The following is a 19,602-nucleotide window of genomic DNA, read 5'->3' as shown; positions in this document are numbered from 1 at the left end:
ACTCTTAACAAAGCTAAAGAAAGCTGCAGACCCTTTACCCAGAAAAATCCACACATCAAACACAGCCATACAAATTCGCCTACAATTTCAGAGGGATCAGTGATCGCAGCAAGGAAGCTTCTGGAATCTGGGCCCTTAAGTTCTAGCCCTGAATCTAAGTCCTGCTGCCTAAGTACTCTAGCCCTTGTCCCCACGCCGACTTGCCCCTGCCTGGGGGCCTTCTAGCTGGTTCTGGTTTTCCGAGACGCCTCCTTCCCTTGAATCAGAGGAGCCCAGCACCTGCATCTCGCCAAGCTTCCCTGGGTGCTCTTTTCTCCCCGGGCGTCGGGTGGCGTCCCAGGCGGAAAGCTCTCTTGGCTTTTCTCTCTGGCTGCTAGGAGCAGAGGCAGCCAGAGAGCCTAGGGCACCGAGCGTGACGTCGGGCGGACCCCGGGAGCTCTGGCTGCAGGCGACGCGCGAGGCAAGGGCGGGGAGGTGCAGGGAGCTCCGGGCAACTCCGCCCACAACGGCCTGCTGGCCCTTTGGCGTCCGGAGCCGGCACCCCCGCCTGATGCCCCAGAAAATCCCCGTCCAGGCTTTGCGCGCGCTGCCCCTCCGACCCCCGTGCGTTTCCCTTTGACCTCCGGAGACTTGAACCCTTCCCTGGCTGTGTGGAGCCGGCCCTCCCGGGAGCTATCGATCTGTAACACCCAGGACCCCTGATAGCCCGACACCTCCGCCCACCAGAGCAGGTGCTGGGCCGGGGCTGGGGAGGGTTGCAGTGGGGGGAAGGATTTGGAGTGAGTGACTCAGGAGTCCGGGAGGAGGGGCTAAGAATTCAAGAAGCTTGTGTTAGAGCAGCTCGGCGCTCATGCACAGCAGAGAGCGCTGGGAGCCGGAGGGGAGCGCAGCGGTGAGTCAGGCTGCCCCGAACCGAGCGCGGAGAGGGGCGCAGCGCGGGCAGGGGGCGCGGGCTGGCGCGGTTGGGCTCCCCGGGAGAGAGTGCATGGATCCTGTTTTGGCGAGATCTCCGGGCACCCCCCGAGGCTCCCGCGGGCTGAAGTGCAGCAGTGTCCCGAGTGGGTGTGGGAGCGCGGGAGCCTGGGCAGGCGGGCGAGTCCGGGAGAGCAGCGCTCTCTCTCGCTCTTTGGTCGAGGAGTTCCGGGTCTCCCGATGGCCCGAAGTCCGGGAGGCATCCCTGGAGCCTGCAGTGGCCGCAACGGCTGTGCCAGGGACTACCAGCTCCAGGGCGAAGGGGACCGTGCGCAAGTGAGGGAGCGCGAAAGAGCGTAGAGAGAGGGATGCGCGGGCTGCGAGCGCGCCGGGGCGGGAGGAATGGTGGTCTGCGCCGCGGCGGGCGAGTGCGCAGCGCGCGCGGGCTGGTGTGTGCGCGGAGTCCGGAAAGTGCTACGTCGCCCCCAGGTGAGGGGATGAGCCGGGCAGGGCTCACTGGAAGCGGTGCAGGGAACCGAGTAAGGGTCCTTGGGCTCCTCCGCGAGTCGCTGGAGGGCTGGGAGACCCTAGTGAGGGCCCCAGGGCTCGACAGAAGGAGCCTGTGCACCAGGGGACCTCCAAGGAGCCGCGCTGGACCGAGGTCGCCAAGGCTTAACCCGGCTACTTGGGTCACAGGCCTCACCTCCAGCTGTCTGCTGCCAGGTGTAGGAGAAGCTGGAGGGGTGGGGCGGGCAGCGCCTTGGGTCCAGACGGAAAGGACAGAGGCGAGGCAGAGAGAGGACTCAGAGGTCAGGAAGCGGCATCTTTGGGTCAACACGAACAAGCGGCTTAGCAGTGTTTGATTACAACTCTCCTTTCAAAAAAAAAAAAAAAAATCTCTGAGATTCTCATGGAAGGTGTTTTCTGCTTGAACTTTCTCTTCCCTTGTGACTTGAGAGATTAAAAAAGATCCTGCTTGCTAGGCTGGTTTTTCCAAGTTGTTCCAGGTTGGAAGTTGTAACAGTTTGAAGGATAATTTATGGGTGTTTCATGCATTAAAGTGTGTTACAGCAAAGCCTGTTGGGTGCTGTGGGTATTAAGGAAAACTTAGTGCACGTTCCCAGCTGGAAACCAAAATAGTGCTCTCCTGGGTGCCTCTGCCCCATCTGTCATCTGAGGCCAATGGAAATCCTGGAGAAAAGGCACTTGATTAATTGTCCTGGCTCCATCCTGTGGGCACACCCACTGCCAGGGCCAGCCCCCTCTTCCCCTCCACGTGCGGGGCCAGCTGCCTTCTGCAAATTCACACATGGTGGTGGAAGGCCCACCAGTGACACCGTTGCAGGGTCTTCTGGCTCTTGAAGCTGCCAATTCAGTCCGCTGGAGGGGAATACTTCTCCCTCCCAGGGCAGCACAGAAAGGGCAGCAGCACTTGGGCCCTGCCCGCCGTCTTGCGCAGTGTTTTCGGTTTTTTACCGAACGTCTGAAACTTGCTCCCTCTGCAGAGGAAAGGGCTACATCAGATCTGGATGGGCGCCTTCTGTGGATCTTATTCTGGAATAAGTCATATGTCAGCCTCGGCAACCCAAATGTCAATCCATGTTGGGCAGTGTTCCCGGAGGTTCAGAGGGGACTGCGGACTGGGCAGAGAGGGAGGGGAGGAGTGGTCTGGGGGCTGGGTCTGGCGCTGCTGGCGTTGACTCGCTGAAGAAGCACGTGGTGTTCCTCATACTTGGGTCCGTCAGTTGCAGGGGGTGGGGTTCGCGTCACGTGTTGCCAAACCCCTCCTCCTTTCCCCAATGTTTTTATGCAGGTGAAAGAAAGGGCAGCCTTGAAGGGGAAAATGTTAGGAGGCACCACAAATGGGAAACCAAGGTCCCAGGAGCGTGGGGACCCATGTGTGGATGGACTTGTAGAAGTCCCTCAGAGGATTTTATAACCAGCTGCTGGGGCCACCCCTTCCCTGGGCAGCCTTGTCACCCCTGAAGCAGCCCAAGCCTACCAGCAAGTGGGAAAATTGGGTCCGCTGGGGACAGTCATCCTAGTCTGGGTGACTCTTCCTGCACCTTTAGTCCTTCTCAAAGCAGTGAGGTTCTCACCTCCTCCTATTACCCACCCCGCATCACCCCCAGCTGGGGGCCCAGAGGGAGGTTTGACATTCTTCTTCTCCTCCGTGGAGAAATTCTGGCAGTGGCCAGGACCAGGAAGGGGGCCCCGGCTGCCTGCCGACATCAGCAGGGAGGGTAGGGCATGGCAGGGCAGGGCTGGAGCCTGAGGGAAGTTTCTCATCATTACTGAGATGAAACTGATGAGAAAGTCTCACCTCTTCACTTTGCAACAAGCACTGAGCACTCCTGCGGCACAGTCGAGTGCCCTTTGCAGCGGCAGTTGCATTGAGCTGCAGAGAAATTACCAGGAGACGTCCTACTGCTCTTCCCTACTATGCCTGGAGTGGAGGCAACGCCCAAACCCCTGAGCCAACATCAGTGCAAGACCAGGGACCAGAGCCCCAGCCATTGATCTGCTCCCAGTAAGAACTGGTAGGGATTTCGGGGTCCCGAGCAGGCCTTGGAGACGTTTGCTGGCAGCAAATACTCTGCTCTTAGGAGGCAGTGGAAGGTTTGATGAGGATTCACTTAAAATCTCTGGGTATGAGGGGCGCCTGGGTGGCTCAGTCGGTTAAGCATCTGACTCTTGGTTTCTGCTGAGGTCATGATCTCCCGATTGGTGAGATCGAGCCCCTTGTCGGGTTCCGTGATGGCAGTGTGGAGCCTGCTTGGGATTCTCTCTCTGCCTCTCCCAGTCACGCTCGCTCTCAAAATAAATAAATAAAACATTTAAAAATTTTTCTGGCTAGGTCTGAGCAAAATAAAACCTATGTTCCCAGAGGGTTTTTCTTTCTTTGACTGGCACTTCCGATCTTGCAAACCACCACCTAAACTGTCAGCTCTCAAGCTCACCCAGTCTTGAGAAATCAACTCTATGATGGACCAGTGTCACAGAACAGTTTATGGTGGCATTAAGCATTAGGCAGATAAATGTAGGTGGAAGACCGTTCCCCGACCCATTCCCAGAGACCTTGCATCTTGACAGTGAGCACACGTTTGACATCCTAACTCCAAAGAGCAGTAACACCAGGATGGCCCTGAGGCAGAAATGCAGCTGGGGAAACCAAGGCTTTGGAGTCATTGGCCTTTAGATCAGGTGTGCACAGGGATGGAACTGTCACTGTTAGAACCAAGGAGGCTAGACCTTCTGCCACAATGATTGGCCAAGACCAGAATAATGACAACATACAATAAAAAAGAGTTTCTCAAGCTTCCCGATGTTTTTTATTCTTCTTCTATTGGCTGCTTTACATGTTTTTGAGGAGCCTCTATAGACCATTGGCCTCAGACTCTGACATAGTAGGAATCAGATTGAAACACTGAGATGATCTCTTCACATTTTTTTGCTGTATTGCGGGCAAACGTTCTGTAGTAGTCCTGAGTTGGGAGACAGGAGAGAAAAAAATCTTTGTGACTTTGAGCAAGTCACTCAACCTGTCAGGCTTCACTTTTCCAATCTATAGGACAGTCATATTGAATTAATAGTGTTTCCCAATGGGACTTACTTTGGGGACAATTCTTGGTTAAGTGTGACCTACTTACATAATGCAGGAAGCTTAGCATCCCTATCTTGCCTACTAAATAAATGCCAGAAGTCATGGCGACAACCCAAAATTCACCTCCCCCACCCCCCGCCACTGCCCCTCATATATGGCTAAATGCCTATTAAAAAGATAATACTCTTCTCGGTCAAAGATTCCCTTGGGAATTACCAATAAGTGCCTTTCTTCCAGGCCCCACTCTCAGGGCATCAATTATTTAATCATTGACTTGGGGCTTCATCTCCAAGAACCAGCATATCAGTCTCCAGGAGGCCGTTGGCAGGAACCTCAGTGCTGTGGTCCCACCAGGAATCACTCTGTCCCTTTTGTCACTGGAGTATGACTACAAATGACCCACATGAAAAGAAAACCAGCAAGAGTGGGGGGAAGGGACAGGTGGTATTAGAGCATGGCAGCTTTCCTTCCCCGCCATATGCTGTTAAAAACACAGGCAGACTGCTTGCCCCGGGTGTCCACAGCTCTGGGAGGGAATCCTTCCTTCCTTTACTAAATGGATCACACTCTGGCACCGGGAGGTCCCTTTCCTGAATGAGAGAATGAGAAGGCAGAACCCTCTCCGGCACTGCTGGCACTTAATACAACATGGGGCCATGTTGATAGCAAATTAATACAACTGTGCCCAAGCTGTGAGAATAAATGGGAATCAAAAATGTGACATTTGATTGAAAAAAGTCAGCCAGCAGTGCTACACTGGAGGGGGTGGTGCTTGGAACACTGGGTTTATTCTCAAGGAGAACAGCTCATGTTATACTTACCCCTGCCCCAAGCTCTCACTGTAGGACAAAAGATGGAACCGGTTGATTATTCCTAGTGCAGAGGGCTGAAATGAATGCCATCTTGGGAGGGTGTTCTAGAAACACCTGCTTGCTACACCCCTCCCCCCGCCCCCAAGTAATAGAAGAGGGCTGGCAGGGTTTAGAGTTGACTCTTAATGAGGGGGTGGGGGAAGGACATAGGAGACCTAAGGAGATCCCTGATGAGGCCAAGAATGGTCTGGTGATGCAGTCTGTCAGGTGGGACCAGCAGCAGTGGCTTTTTAAGTTGCCCAAGACTTGGGCCAACCCCTTCCACATGCAGAGAGTCTTTTCATTAGTAGTAGGATTAGTCAGAGTCAGACAGTCAGGGTTTTCCCGAAAACTGACCACGAGGCAAAGCAGTTGGAGATGCTCTGGCACCTTCCTGCGCTGGCTTCTGCAGGTGGAGGGTTGCAAGTGCAAGGACCTGGCTCCCGAGTCAGTGGGAGGGAACGGCCCAAGCCACCCCACATCGAGGGCAGTTAAGATCCACCACTGCCGGAATCGTTTCCCGATAACCACTTAGTACAGATGGGCTGAGTCTCCCAGTTCCTCTGGCTGTTCCTTCGGTAGCCGGGGTTGGTGACGTGCTCGTGTGTCTGCATTCTGCATGCTGTCCCCAAGGGAGCTGAAGGAGGCCCGGCCGTCTGGTAGAAGCCATGAGTGCTCGGCCCAGGTGGGTGGTGGAGGGAGGTCCTGCCTCCCCTCAGCACTGTGGGTCTGAGGCATGGACAAAGTGACTTGCTTTTCAATCTGGTGACATGCCATCCCATGTTTGGACTCGGGCAGACCTGGCTCGGAGGCTGAGTCCTTGGGCTACCGCCTCATCCTTGTCAATAATCAGGTGTCGGACCCCCGAGGTGTGTGGGAGATGCCAAGAGAGGCAGGGTCCCTTTGGACGGTGGTTTTGAAGTTGGAGCCATGCTGGGCTCTAACTGCCTACGAGATGCTGGACTAGGTGACACAGGTGACAGAGGGGAGAGGGGTGACCACCCAGCAGAGAGAGCTGCAAGGGGTCACCTGTGGCATGGGGTCCTCTTCCATGAAACAGAAGTAACAGTAGAGTAGTACCCGCTCCTTCGGGCTGTAGTGCGTAGTAAGTGGGACGCACGCCAGCACCCGCCGGGCACGCGGGAGGCACCGCGCAGGCACGACTCTCCTTCCCTCGTGTTCTCCCTCGGAGGGACTCATCTGAGGAGGTCATCCCGTCATGCTTTTTCACTTCAGGTCAGACACTATCAGCTTTGCACTTTTTCCTTTTCAAAGTTTATTTATTTATTTTGAGAGAAGGAAGGGTAGGGAGATTGGGAGAGAGAGAATCCGAAGCAGGCCCCGCACAGTCAGCACAGAGCCCGACGTGGGGCTCGAACCCACGAACCATGAGATCATGACCTGAGCCGGAGTCGGACGCTTAACCGACTGAGCCACCCATCCTTACGCTTTTGAGATCTCTGCGTCTCTATCTAAAGCTTTGCTGCATGGAGGGAAGAAATCCCTTTAACAGCATTGGAGGCTTTTCTAGGAACTTACTCACCTATATTTGGACCTTCTGTAATTAACATACTCATTTTGATAGAATTTTAACCAAAGCCTTCATTTCTGAATTCTTTTTGCCTCATAACGTCCAGGGGAAAGACGACGCGTGGATAATTTTCTTTCAGAGGCCAACTTCTCCTCAGACTTTTACTTCGGCAACGTTAGGCAGTGCTCTCTAAATAAGGCATTTCTTGAGAATGGCCATTTGCACTGGCAGCTTTAACAGTGTTTTGGTTCCTTACCCCACATACCAACGCCTCCTCCTCCAACCACTTGTGTCTTGGGGATTTTATGTATCTTATCAAGTTTACAAGAGGAGAAAGAAGGAGGAAGTGAATTTTTCTATGACAGCAGGCTGGTTGTGCTTCTCCCGACCAAGGGTCCCTGGCTGAGTAGCTGTCACTGAACCACCTATAGCCTGGGGTTAACGGGGACACAGCCCCCACCCCACTGGGGAGGCAGGTCCCCCAGACATCAGGCCTGTGGATTGATTTTCCTTTTTCTCAGCCTCTTTATTGAGGCACTAACCAGGGAGACTGGGCGCGATGAGGGGGTTCACGATCCATAGAAATCATGATCCCATCTCATCAAGGAGTTTGCTCAGGAGTCGAGATTGAAATGGCTTTACAGGCTCATCAGATAACGTAAGTGAGGTAAGTCCAGAGGCTGGTGGGGACCACGGTGAGCTCCAGAGTGCGCCCCGTCCAAAGGGGACGAGCCATCTGTCGCTTTGCGGGATTGTAGGGCCAATGTGGCCAGGTCTTCCAACTTTTCAAGAGAAGTCAAAACTTTGAGCTTAAATGTATTACGTCCTCACTTTCAAAACACCCATGCAGACCCAACAGAATCTGTCAGCAGGCTTTTTTATCTTCTCAGTTAGATTAACACACTTGGAGCAGTTGAGGGCAGCATGAGGATGGGACCAGGGGAGCTAGCTGAAGAAATGCTAATGTGGTGGCTGTAGGAGCCCCAGGAGGGGAGCGGTCTGAATGATGTGGTGCACTCCAGGGGGGCTTCCTGGAGGTGGGGGGTAGGGCTGGATATAGAAGGAACCTTGGCACACAAAGAGACAGAACTAGCTCCGGATCCCATGGTTCCACCTCTTATTGGTTCTCTGACCACGCTCCTTAATCCCTGTGTGCCTCAGTTTCCTCATCTGTAAGAGGGAATCACAATGCCAATCTTAGCGGGCAGTCGAGAGGTCAGAGAAGTGGATGCTGGAAGGCCCAAACTTAGCCCAGAACCTGCAATGCAAGAGTGCCCTGTAAGCCTGCTCCTCAGGCTGGCTGGGGTGGGTGGGGGTTTGGCCAGCTCGGGGGCTTTAAGAATACAGAGCCAGAAGCATGAAGGAGAAGGGCCCCTCACTGAGCTTTGTGGATCATTGCTTTGTAAGGACTTGGGTCTCAGTGGCTTTTTCTGCCCCAGAAAAAGGACAGAAGGTGTAGTTATTTGTCTCATCTCTCGCCCTCCTCCTCTTTCACCCCACGGCCTGTGGCCACCTGCCTACTTGTTCTCCATCAGGATCCCACCCTTTTAAAAACCTGACCTGAGCCACAGCAGAAAAACACAGCTCTACTCAGTAAGAAGGAAAAGGACTCCGGGAGGCTGTATAGACACGCACGGCAAATATTCAAGGAATTCTTAGGAATAAAAAAAAAATTCGTAAATCTGGATTTTTGCATGAGGCCATCACAGGAACATGTTTTCTCAATTAGCGTGCACATTGCTTGGAGTGAAGTCACCGAGTCCACGGCTCATCAGGGCTGACTCGTGCTGAGCCATCTGATCTGGACTTCACTTTCCATGACCTGACCCTGATGCAACCAACCCTGTCACTGTCCCTAGCTGTCGAAACAGATTTATCCCCGAAATCCCAGACCAGGGTGGAGACACACACCCTCCCCTAAAGAGCAGTCCAATTTCAGATCCTAGGTGTGCTCACAAAAAATTGAGAAAGGCAACGTGAGTCTTGACGGTGGGTTGATGGATTCCCCACGTGACCTTGTGTGTTTCTTTCCCTCTGGCGTTATTGTTAGGTCGTGAGCACACACTGCCTCGTGAGGCGAGAGGAGTCCTTTAGGCTCCGAAAGCAGTGAAAAGAGTTCTTTTGCAAGCATGCGTCAACTGCCTAAAATATTGTATTAGTTGGTGCCTGAGATCAGCGGTTATGTTTTCTGGATGGTTTCCTGGACTGACTGTTCTCCAAGCAAATGGCTTTGTCAGATATTTGTAATTTCTGAAATATTTGATTGATGATGACCCCCTCCACCAGAGGGATGGTCCTGAGTGCATGAGTAGCAGCATGCCTCAGAAGCAGAGATGCTGCCCAGCATCCAGCAAGATCAAGCAGGAAGTTGAAAAACATTTCAAATCAACTGCCATCGAGTAGAGGAAAGGAAAACTTTTTTCAAAATACAGATTGAGTCCCATCAGGGGGATATGAAACCAATTTAGTAGTATAACTCTCTCTCTCTCTCTCTCTTTCAATGCAAGAGAGTAGAATAAAGAGAGTAGAATAAAATTTTTAAAAATCAAAACGCATTGCATGTAGCCAAAAGTATTCATGAAACTTGTGTTTTAGTGGTATGCACACTTACACGTACGTATGTGCAAACCGGATCATGATGGAAAATGAATTTTTTCATGACGAGTCATGGTTTAAAAAGTTTAAAAGCTACTGGTATAGACAGCGGCATGGTTTAGAAAAGGGCGTAGCTCCGAAGCCAGACAAACTTGGAGTTAAGTCCCAGCTCTGTGACTCCCGGTTGTGTGATGTTGGGTAACCTGAGTTCTTACAGCATCAGTATCCTTCTCTGGGCGGTCAGATGAATTCCATCCTCATAGGGCTGTTGTGTAGATTAAGTGACAAAGATGTATGAAGTGCCTGCCACCAAAGTGGCCCTCTGTAAGTGAGAGCTGCAGTTATCATCCGTCTTCTCCTTCCTCCCCCTCCTCCCCCTCCCCCCTCCTCCCCCTCCCCCTCCTCCTCCCTCTCCCCCTCCTCCTCCCTCTCCCCCTCCTCCTCCCCCTCCCCCTCCTCCCCATCCTCCTCCTCCTCCTCCTCGCCCCCTCCTCCTCCTTTATCACTACTCAACCTCATCAGAACTATGACTTCCATGTTATCATCCCTGAATTTTGTTGTTTCTCTGGCAAACCAAGCTTATCTTCGTTCCCACCTTCTAGATCATGTTTCTCCCATTTCATGCTTGCAGAGCCATCTCCCTGTGATTCTGTTGCCCACTCATGACCATGGCTTCATTGTCCAAGGGGCACAAGGCATCCTTCCCTGTCACTGGGAACCACCAGAGGGATATTGCTCCCTTTCCTGGCCTTGGGACTAGGACAAATGCTTTGGTCCTAGTGCGGATGCAGTGACTCTGGAGGGAGCTTCTGTTCCCACAAATCACATCCTTCCCCTTTAGTATATTTTTATAAGGGCAGCAGAGCTAAGATACCATTAAAATGTTGACATTGTCAAAATACTAAAGAAGTTCCTGTCCAGATGAGAGAGCCTAACATTTTCTCATGAGCGAGGCTCCAGACTGCCCCAATGCCGGGGGTTTGTTTCTCTCCTGGTACAAACAGCTTAAAGCCTCCTAATGTGGACACTGGGGACAGCCACCTTCGGGCAAACGAAACCCTAATCCTAACTCCAGCCCTCACCCTGGCCCACAATCTATCACTGACCCAAGACCTCCCCTTCCTGGCAGGCGGTACCTGAGCGACCCACACCGGAATCCTAGTTTGGGGCCACAAAGGTGAAATGTCCCAATTTTCTTGAGAGCCTGGCTAATGCAGCCCCTGAAGACAGATCAGTGATGACAAACTGCCTGCCTCTTTGTTCACGTGGAATTGTCACCTTCCCCCCCTCATCTGTGTTTCTTCGTGCTCCCCTGGGGCTCATTCCAGCTCTCTCCTCATAAAATGCCCTCCCCCTGGGCCCCATTTTCACCACTAACACTCAAAGAGGATTATTAGTGACATCTCCTCAAATGCTGAATTCCTGTCCAGACCAAAGATTTAATGCTCCTTTCCGGGCACTTAAGACATCTCTCTTTGAGGTTTCAGGGCAGTGGGGCAGAAGGGGAGAAAAGGGACCTGGTCCTAGTGTTAATTTCCGTCTCTATAAGGGAATTCTCTCCCCTCCACCCCTCATTGGGCTATGCCCTATGAAATTAACATCACCAGGTCAGTTGCACATTGTAACTAACATTTATAACAGAGGGACACTCCTGCATGTACCCAGTCCCTTCCCCCAAGCAGGTGGGTTATACTGAGCCGAGCCCTGGAGCTTGCGCGGACAGCAGGCGAAACAGCCAAGATGCTGTTTAAACACATCATCATTGCACCTGGTTTTATGGTTGTTTTTATTTTTAAGGAAAAAACAAATGCCGACTTACTTTTTCTGTGCCCCAAAGGCGGGGGTGGGGGAAGCATATTTCCACCCTTCCTGAAACTTGCAGTGACAAATGGAATCAATTGTCCCAGAACATGACACACGACCAAGAATGTTTCTTAGGCATGAAATGAATTACCTTTCTTTTCATCTGGGTTCAAGAGTGTGGTGTCTGTCCTTTCTGGGGGAAAGTGTGAACACCCAGAAATGTTTTCGTTTTCTTTTCTGAAGAGGTCAGACACCCAAAGCCTGACTCCAGACTTCACGCCCGTGTGTCAGCAACTCTGTGTCTTGGAAATGGAAGGAAATATTTGGGGCGGGAGAAGGGCTTTTCAGTGTTGTTGTTTTGAATTTTTCTAAAAAAGAGCAGGGCATGTGAGGAAGTGGACGGCTTAATAAAGCAAAAATATCTTTCAAAGGTTCTTTTTAAAGGATCTTGATGGTTAAGCAAAATAATAATTTTTTTTTTAATTTTTTTTTTCAATGTTTATTTATTTTTGGGACAGAGAGAGACAGAGCATGAACGGGGGAGGGGCAGAGAGAGAGGGAGACACAGAATCGGAAACAGGCTCCAGGCTCTGAGCCATCAGCCCAGAGCCCGACGCGGGGCTCGAACTCACGGACCGCGAGATCGTGACCTGGCTGAAGTCGGACGCTTAACCGACTGCGCCACCCAGGCGCCCCAAGCAAAATAATAATTTAAACTGGCACAGCACACAGAAGGTCCCCTTCTCATCATGTCAACTTCTTGAATGATTATGGCCCCATTACAGAATTCTGACTGGCAAACTCACGCTTGGGAGAACTCCACAAACCTGTCTGGAGTTTCTTTCTTTCATGGGCTGGAAAGGTTGTTATGTAAGAAAGAAAAAATGGCTAAGTCGGGTATAGAGTACTTTTTTCACCTCGGTCATACTCAGATTCGGGAGACCAGGGGTTTATCGTTGGCTCAGCCTTCTCTAGCTGTGTAACCTGGTCAAATCGCAGAACCTCCCTGAGCCTCCGAGTCTTAATCTGTACAATGAGAGTAATGATATTGCCCCTCTGTACCGCGTAGGGCTGCTGCTTTGACTATGGCTGCCAGCTGGGGAAGCACCTTGGCTGTGGATAAACAAAGTGAGGTGTGAAAGCCCTGGACGAGGAGTGTGGGGCTCCGGGTACCAGCGCTGGTTCTGCCCTTGGTTGGGTAGGGGACCTTGACAGTCACTTGCCCTACGTGAGCGATGCTAGCTCCCTCCCGCCCATACAAAACGCAGCAGCAGATGTGAAAGCATTTCGCGTAAGCTTGGGAAGAGATGAGCTGTTCCTGCCACGATGGGAACAGAGCCTGTGCCGGGCATTGAACGGGCCTAACACAAGAGGCCAAGGGCACTGTGGAAAAAGTGGGAATGTGGAATCAGCCCCTCCAGGATTCCAGGTCCAGGGGGGGCTAAACACACATGTGATTGAGAGTGAGTTACTGTACCTTTTTGACTTCTAGTCTCCTCAGCTGTAAATGGGGCTAACAGAACTTCTTGGAAAGGATTAGACAAGGTGACTTCTGCTACGTCATTTGGTTGCCCAAAACCCGGTGTTGTAGAGGTCGTGGACGCTGAGCACAAATGGATGCCTCAGGAGCTGCTCAGCTACTTGTCGACCCGGCCGTGGACAGGATATGGTGGATGTAGTTACAGGGTCAGACGCCGCAAGGACATGAGCTCTCCTAATGTCCCTTCTCCCTTCTCTGTCCCCTTGGGTGGCTTTGCCTTCTCCTGGCCTCTAAATGTTGGAATGCCCTGAGCTCAGTCCAGGCTCTTTCCCTTTCTGTATCACTCTCTTCCTGGATATCTCATCCTCCCCAGGCATTAAATACACTCCACCACTTCTGAGTGTCTGTTGCCAATGTGGACCTTTCCCCTGAGCCCCTAGGTCTCATGGGCTACTGCCCCGTCCACTTGGATATTGCAGATTTAGGTCTTACTTTAGCCTTCCCTATTTTAGATAATGACATCATTATCCCCACAGTTGTTCGGACCCCAAAGCTAGAAATCATCCTTGTGTCTACCTTCCTGGTCACCTCTCATCCAAGCCACCAGCAAGTCTTGTTGATTTCAAAATAAATTCTGAATGCAATCACTGCTTACCATCCCGCCACTGCCTGGTCCAGACCGCTATCACCTGTCCCCCAGACTACTCCAGAACCTCCTCATAGAGCCCCCTGCCTCCACTCTTTTAACCCCGCTGCAGTCAGTGTGCCCTTTTAACGGTGTCAGTCACGTCCCATGATTTCTCAGGCCTCAACCTTCCAATGTCGTCCCACTACACATGGAATACAATCCATACTTCTACCTGTCCCCTGTCACCCGGGGGACATCTGGCAGGCTCTGGAGATCAATTTTAATGGTCACAAGTGGGAGGTGGGGATGGTGACACTGGCATCTAGGGAGCGGAGTCCTGGGATGCCCTAAATATCCTACAGTCCATAGGACAGCCACCTGCAACAAAGAGTTACCGGCTCCAGGTGTCAGTAGGGTTGAAACCCTACTGGGAGAAGCCCTGCCTTTCCATGGTCTGGACCCTGCCCCTGTCTCCAACATCCTGGATCTCTCCTCTCCTTGACTGCTATGTGGCAGCCACACTGATCTCCTGGCTAGGTCTCTAGCACACTAATCTGTTTACTGTCTCAGGGTCTTTGCGCTTGCTATTTGGGACTCTTCTGCCCACAGGTCTTCTTTGCATGGCTAACTTTTGTTAACCTCTGTTCAGAGGTCACCTTTTGATTGCCTAATTTAAAATATCTATTTCCACTCCCTACCAAACCCAGCCACCGGTAGACTCTAGCTAGCCCCTTCCTGTGCTTTATTTTACAGTACTTAATTCTAGTATTCGTCTGTTTGTGTGCTGTTTCCTCCACAGGAATGTAAGAATGAGGGTTGGAGCTTTGCTGTATTGAGCTCAAAAAGCATTGGTTGAATGCATGAGGTTGGTAAGTGTGGCATAGACGTGGATTATGACAGAAGGCTAGGAAAGGAGATGCGTGGGATCTGCATTTTGGAGAAGGCTTCCTGGAGGAGGCATGACATGGGCTGCACAAATAGTTTGTGGAGTCCCTTTCAGCTAAGGGGTCGCAGGTAGAGCAGGTCTGTGGAGGCTTGGCTGCCTCTGGTAAATGCACGGTGGCCCGGGGAGCTGTTGTAGACCAGAGCTGGACGTGAACTTTAATATTCAGCAGGACAGAGAGCGAGGCTGGAAGGCTCTGAGACGTGTGACTGAAGAGAGGAGTCAGAGAAGGGAGGTGAGTGGGGGAAGGACAGGAGCAGGAGGGAAAAATCTAAACTCAAGTGGGTCCTGGTCAGGGGCAGAGCCTGACCTCCCTTCCTCCCTCTACCTGAGGGAGGCTGAGACCCGGGAGGGAAGAGCGGCCATCTCCAGGGGGAAATCTCTGGATCCTGAAGATCAATGGAGAAGGGCCACTGGTCATTCCTAGGGAAGGAATGGGGGATCTTATGCCATCACTTTCAGGAGCTCAGTGAAGGGCTGAGTAGGACCAAGTGTACCGGAAAGGCCAATGAGGGGTGAAATCAAGCATCCCACACAGCCCGGCAGAGACTGGGTCCTGAACAGACACACTGGCCTGTATTGAGTTAGTATGATTATCATGCGATAATTAGGAAGATTGTGGTTCCAGGAGAGTCTTCAGTGTCAGACATTGGTCCTATGCTTCAGTTAAAAAAAAAGGAATTCCCATAATGCCACCTGCAATGATGGACGGTCCGTGTTTAAAACATGGTAGATGAGGCAGGCGTCCCCCAGCCCTAGGTCAACCCCTGTTCTTGAGGTGGGGGTGGGGGATGTTTCAGACCACGGATCCTTTTCCTAGGTCTCGGGATCCCGAGGGATGTAGACCATGGAGTCTCCCGTGGGAGGGGAATGCCCAGTCCCAGATACACAGCTCTGGTCATCCCACTACTCCAAGTGACACAGGATGGTCAGGGTCTGTGCCCTCAGGGCCACCTCAGGACAATTACTCATAACTGGTTCATTTTGCTGCCTGGATACTTCTGAGGATATGACTACAGGGGATTAGCTGGCCGACACCTCATTTTATTAGTCTGTTAAATGTAGGTTTAAAGTAATACACCTCAGATGGAGACAGCTTATTCCAGCCTACCAAAAATATCATTATGAACATTTACAAGGTCTAAAGGATGATGTCATGGTGATGAAAGTCAGATGTGTTGCCTTACCCTAATGTCTAATTTAGCCCTGACTCAGTCCATAGAAATATGTATTTCCCCACAGACGTGGTCTCATAGCTGCTTTGTAGGGCTAAGGTGATGAGGTTGTCTGTCACATAGCTTCGGAAGTCATAAAACGCTCAAGCTGACCAACCCTTTCCGACTCCCTCAGAGAACCGCTCGCTGACTTTGGCTTTTTGTTTACAAAACCTATCGGCCAACTTGCCGGTGGGGCCCCCTTCCATCATTAGGTCCCCTTCTTGGTATGCAGAGGTTTGATGCTTTCAAACTTGGGCTCCATCAAAAGGTGATCTCTGACCCTTCATCGTACTAAGAAATGCATGCTGGATAAGGCTCAGCCTGATGCTTCTGTTAGGGGCAAATGCTTTTAGCAGCCGTCCAATTGTCTCCCATTGGAAGGCAGTGAACCACTCACAGACAACAGCGCAAGCAAAAGGCTGGCCTTGGTCCTTTCTTCCTACTGATGGTGACTTTATTTTTTTTTTTATTTTTTTTTTTTAAATCTTTTTTTTTCAACGTTTATTTATTTTTGGGACAGAGAGAGACAGAGCATGAACGGGGGAGGGGCAGAGAGAGAGGGAGACACAGAATCGGAAACAGGCTCCAGGCTCTGAGCCATCAGCCCAGAGCCTGACGCGGGGCTCGAACTCACGGACCGCGAGATCGTGACCTGGCTGAAGTCGGACGCTTAACCGACTGCGCCACCCAGGCGCCCCTGATGGTGACTTTAAATACATCACATACTCTCCCTTTGATTCTCAGCTTCCTCAACTGTACAATTGGAATATAATAACAATACCCCCTTTTTGAAGTGGTGGTTCAATGAGAGAAAATATGTAATCGTGCAGTATTTGGCACTTAAAAGCTCTTCAACCGACGGCAGATATTCTCCTTGAATTATTACAATCTTAGAAAGTTAAATTTCAGACATCAGTCAATGACTCATGGAAATATTTTGGAGCTTAAGGTCTTTGTAAAGCGAGATGGAAGGGAATGGAGCTTAAATCCCCAAACAAGGAAGACAGAAGGTCAGTGTCGTGGCGTCGCTGTGATTTACTGCTCATTTGTAGAGTGCGCCTCAGTTAAGCCATCTGTAAGATCGGGGTAGTAATGCTTATAAAATGGCTAACATAGCACCTGGCACTTAAGCCTTGAAGGGTCTAGCATTGTATGTAATCACAACCTGTGTTCCTCAGGCCAGTTCCTCTTTCAACCCTTTCCTTGGGTCCAGCTTCCACATACACAGGTGCAACCAGGTTCCTAAGCCCCATTCCAGAATTTAGGCCAGGACAGCTCCCCACCACCCGTCGGGGTCTGTTCCTGCCACCCGGCATTTGCAGCCAGCTAAAAATCACTCCCATAGATTTCTGGGATCCACTCCTTGCTGCCTCCGTGTGGCTTTGTCCCACGGAAAGGCAATGTCATGTTCTGCACACATGGGGAACAGCCCCTTGTCTTTTCTTTCCTACCAGGGACCTGGGGGTGGTCCTACCTGGCCCTCACCTCTCATTCCTGGGATGGTCACAAAAGCAAGGGAGCCATGGCCCCTGAAATGAGCCGGCAAAGGGAAGGGTGGCCCCAAACTTAGCTTTTGCCTTTGGCTTTGCCGGGATGTGCTGGACCGGGACAGAAGAGAAATCCCAGAGACAAGCATCTTCTGTGTTTCTTAGAGTCCGGGGAGAAATACATTGTAGGTGGTCGCCTTTATGATCAAAGCTACCAAAACCTATCAAGTGTTCTGGAGATGTTTCTGTTCATGTGTCCCTAAGCAAACATGTAAAAAATGGAGGGACTTTTTGTTCCCTCCAAAACTGGTATTGAGGATGAATTTTCACTGCCAGGGTGAGATCTGTCTCGAAGCTAGGTGTTTAGCAGGTGCCTCCGAGTTCTCACTGTGTGCACTGCCCTGTTCTGGGCTTTAGGGGGCCGCAGGGCCACTTAAGACCTAGACCTGCCCACAGGCACTTACGAGCTGATTGGCACCCCTTAGTTCCCTTTGAATTCCAAGGAAGGCTTGAGTCTTTTGGGAAAACAATGACGGAGATGAATCTAATACCGCAGGGCTGCCTGTCAGATGGATTCTTCTATGACCCGATGACCTTGGACATGAAAAGGAAACAAAAACATTTCATTATAAGATTTTCTTCTTCCCTTCTTCTCTCTCTCTCTCACACACTTGCAAACACACATATGCTATATGCACATCACACACACACATACACACATCACACAAAAAAGTGGACACGTTGCTAAGGTGGGCTGCAAACATTTGCAAATCACACTGCCCTTCTGAAATCTTGCATTCTTTTTAAAAATATGTATATGTAAATGGGGGGCGGAGGGAAAGAAGGAAAGAAAACCAAAAGCTAGAGGATGAAGTGCCTTGGTTGGGTAAGATCACAGAGCTCGGAGCAAAGCCCAGGTCAGGCCTCACCTCATTTCTTTCCTTGGTCACCAGCTGTTTACTAAACACCAGCTTGGTGGCAGGCGCTGTGCTGGGCACCAGCGATCCAGGGACACAACTATACAGAGTCCCCTCCCTCGCAGGGCTCACAGATGAGCAAGGAAGACAGGGATCAACAGTCACACGATAAGAGGTTCACATGCCCCTAGAGAGGATGCATTAGCAGGGCAGGGGAGCTCCGGCAGGAAGGTATTTGAGGTTCGTTTGAGACCTCCAAGGCAGGCAGGGGGAGAAGGGGAGGTGCCTCCAAGATAAAGGAAAGTCCTCTTTCCCCGTCCAGGAAAACACTTCGTTCGGATGGTGTTGGGCTGCGGCCGGCTCACCCGGGCTTGCACCTGCTCCCCTGTGAGCTTCTCTTCCCGGCTCACACTCAGTGAGGTCACACCGGTAGCTGGCACTTGGCCACGGTGGGAGTAGTCACATCACGGGAAGCAGCAGGTGCTACCAATCAAGACGCCTCTCTCTCTCTCTCTCTCTCTCTCTGGAGAGCCGATTTTACCAAGACCCCAGGGCTCCGCCTATTTCCACCTGCTTCCTCGCTGTGGGTAGCACAGACCCTGCCCTTCTAACCAAATGTCTGATCCCCTTCCTGAGAAACTCCACCAAGAGCCTATTCCCAGGAAGGACTGTCAACAAGCGACTGGAGCCTCAGGGCTGTTTATCTCAGACCCTGGGCCATCTGGCTTCTCCTGGGATCCAGGACACCCCAGCAAGTTAATAGCAAGCAACTAGAAAGCAAGAAAGAGCCCATTCTTGTGGTCTTCGTCACGCCCCCTGCCATCTAATGATATTTTATCAACCACCCACGCCGGCCCAGCTCTGCATGAGACACTTGGCCAGGCAGATTTCAAGTCAGGCTTTGACCCCTCAGGAATTCGGGGCCTGGCCGAGGCTGCTAGGCCGACATTGTTCTTCCTTAACATAACTTGGGCTGCTCAGGACCCAAGAACCAGGGGCTGAAGGAGACTGAGAGCTGGTACCACTGCTCTTTCCCCTGGTCTGTTCCTGGGCACAGGAAACCCCGAGTGAGCAGAGAGAGGTCGGAGTTCACCATATATGTGACATGGCCAAGTTTTAAACACAACTGATGCTGCCACCCCGGCGCCCTCACTGCCACGCCAGCCCTCTTGAGAGCTGCCAGAAGAAAAAGTGGGTTCTGAGCAAGGCCGGGTGGGCGTTCCGGAGGGTGGGATTTGCCAGGGAAGCACCTTTGTTTCCCGGGCATGTGTGTACCTGTGTGTGTGTGTGTGTGTGTGTGTGTGTTGTATCTGCTGTGCGTGCAGAACATAGGGGACAAACGGTGCCTGTGGATGGTGGTGCAGGTGCATGTGAGACGGACGGGGCTGTGCGATGGGGAATCCCAAAGGAAGAGACCAGCCATGGCATCCGGTTGGGAAAAGAAGCTGGGCACTGGAGGTGGAGGGAAGCCCCTACCCACTGATCTCTCCCAGTTCCTGGGCAGGAGCCGGTAACTACCACAGCTGGTCCATGCTGGGGAAGCACCCCAGGTGCTATGCAAGTACTTCTTTGACCTCTAATCTGACTCGAAAGCTCGGTGACACCAGGAAGTCTCCCGGCCAGGATTTGCTGTG

The 19,602-nt window shown here is 51.7% G+C and overlaps 1 protein-coding gene across 2 annotated transcripts in view; it reads left to right on the top strand.

The window, feature by feature from the left end:
• Window positions 1-568: 568 nt before the first annotated feature.
• Window positions 569-19,602, top strand: part of NGF (nerve growth factor) — a 55,734-nt gene continuing 36,700 nt past the window's right edge. The window contains exon 1 of one of the 2 annotated variants that reach the window (XM_045478764.1): window positions 569-731. The gene's annotated coding sequence lies outside the window, so the exon portion shown is untranslated. Of the gene's footprint in view, window positions 732-793; window positions 893-19,602 lie in introns of those variants that run through there. The other variant, XM_045478765.1, reaches the window with a different exon arrangement.

This window comes from Leopardus geoffroyi, chromosome C1 (assembly GCF_018350155.1).
Source record: "Leopardus geoffroyi isolate Oge1 chromosome C1, O.geoffroyi_Oge1_pat1.0, whole genome shotgun sequence".
NCBI classification, from domain to species: domain Eukaryota; kingdom Metazoa; phylum Chordata; class Mammalia; order Carnivora; family Felidae; genus Leopardus; species Leopardus geoffroyi.
This window is presented reverse-complemented; position numbering and strand designations above follow the sequence as displayed.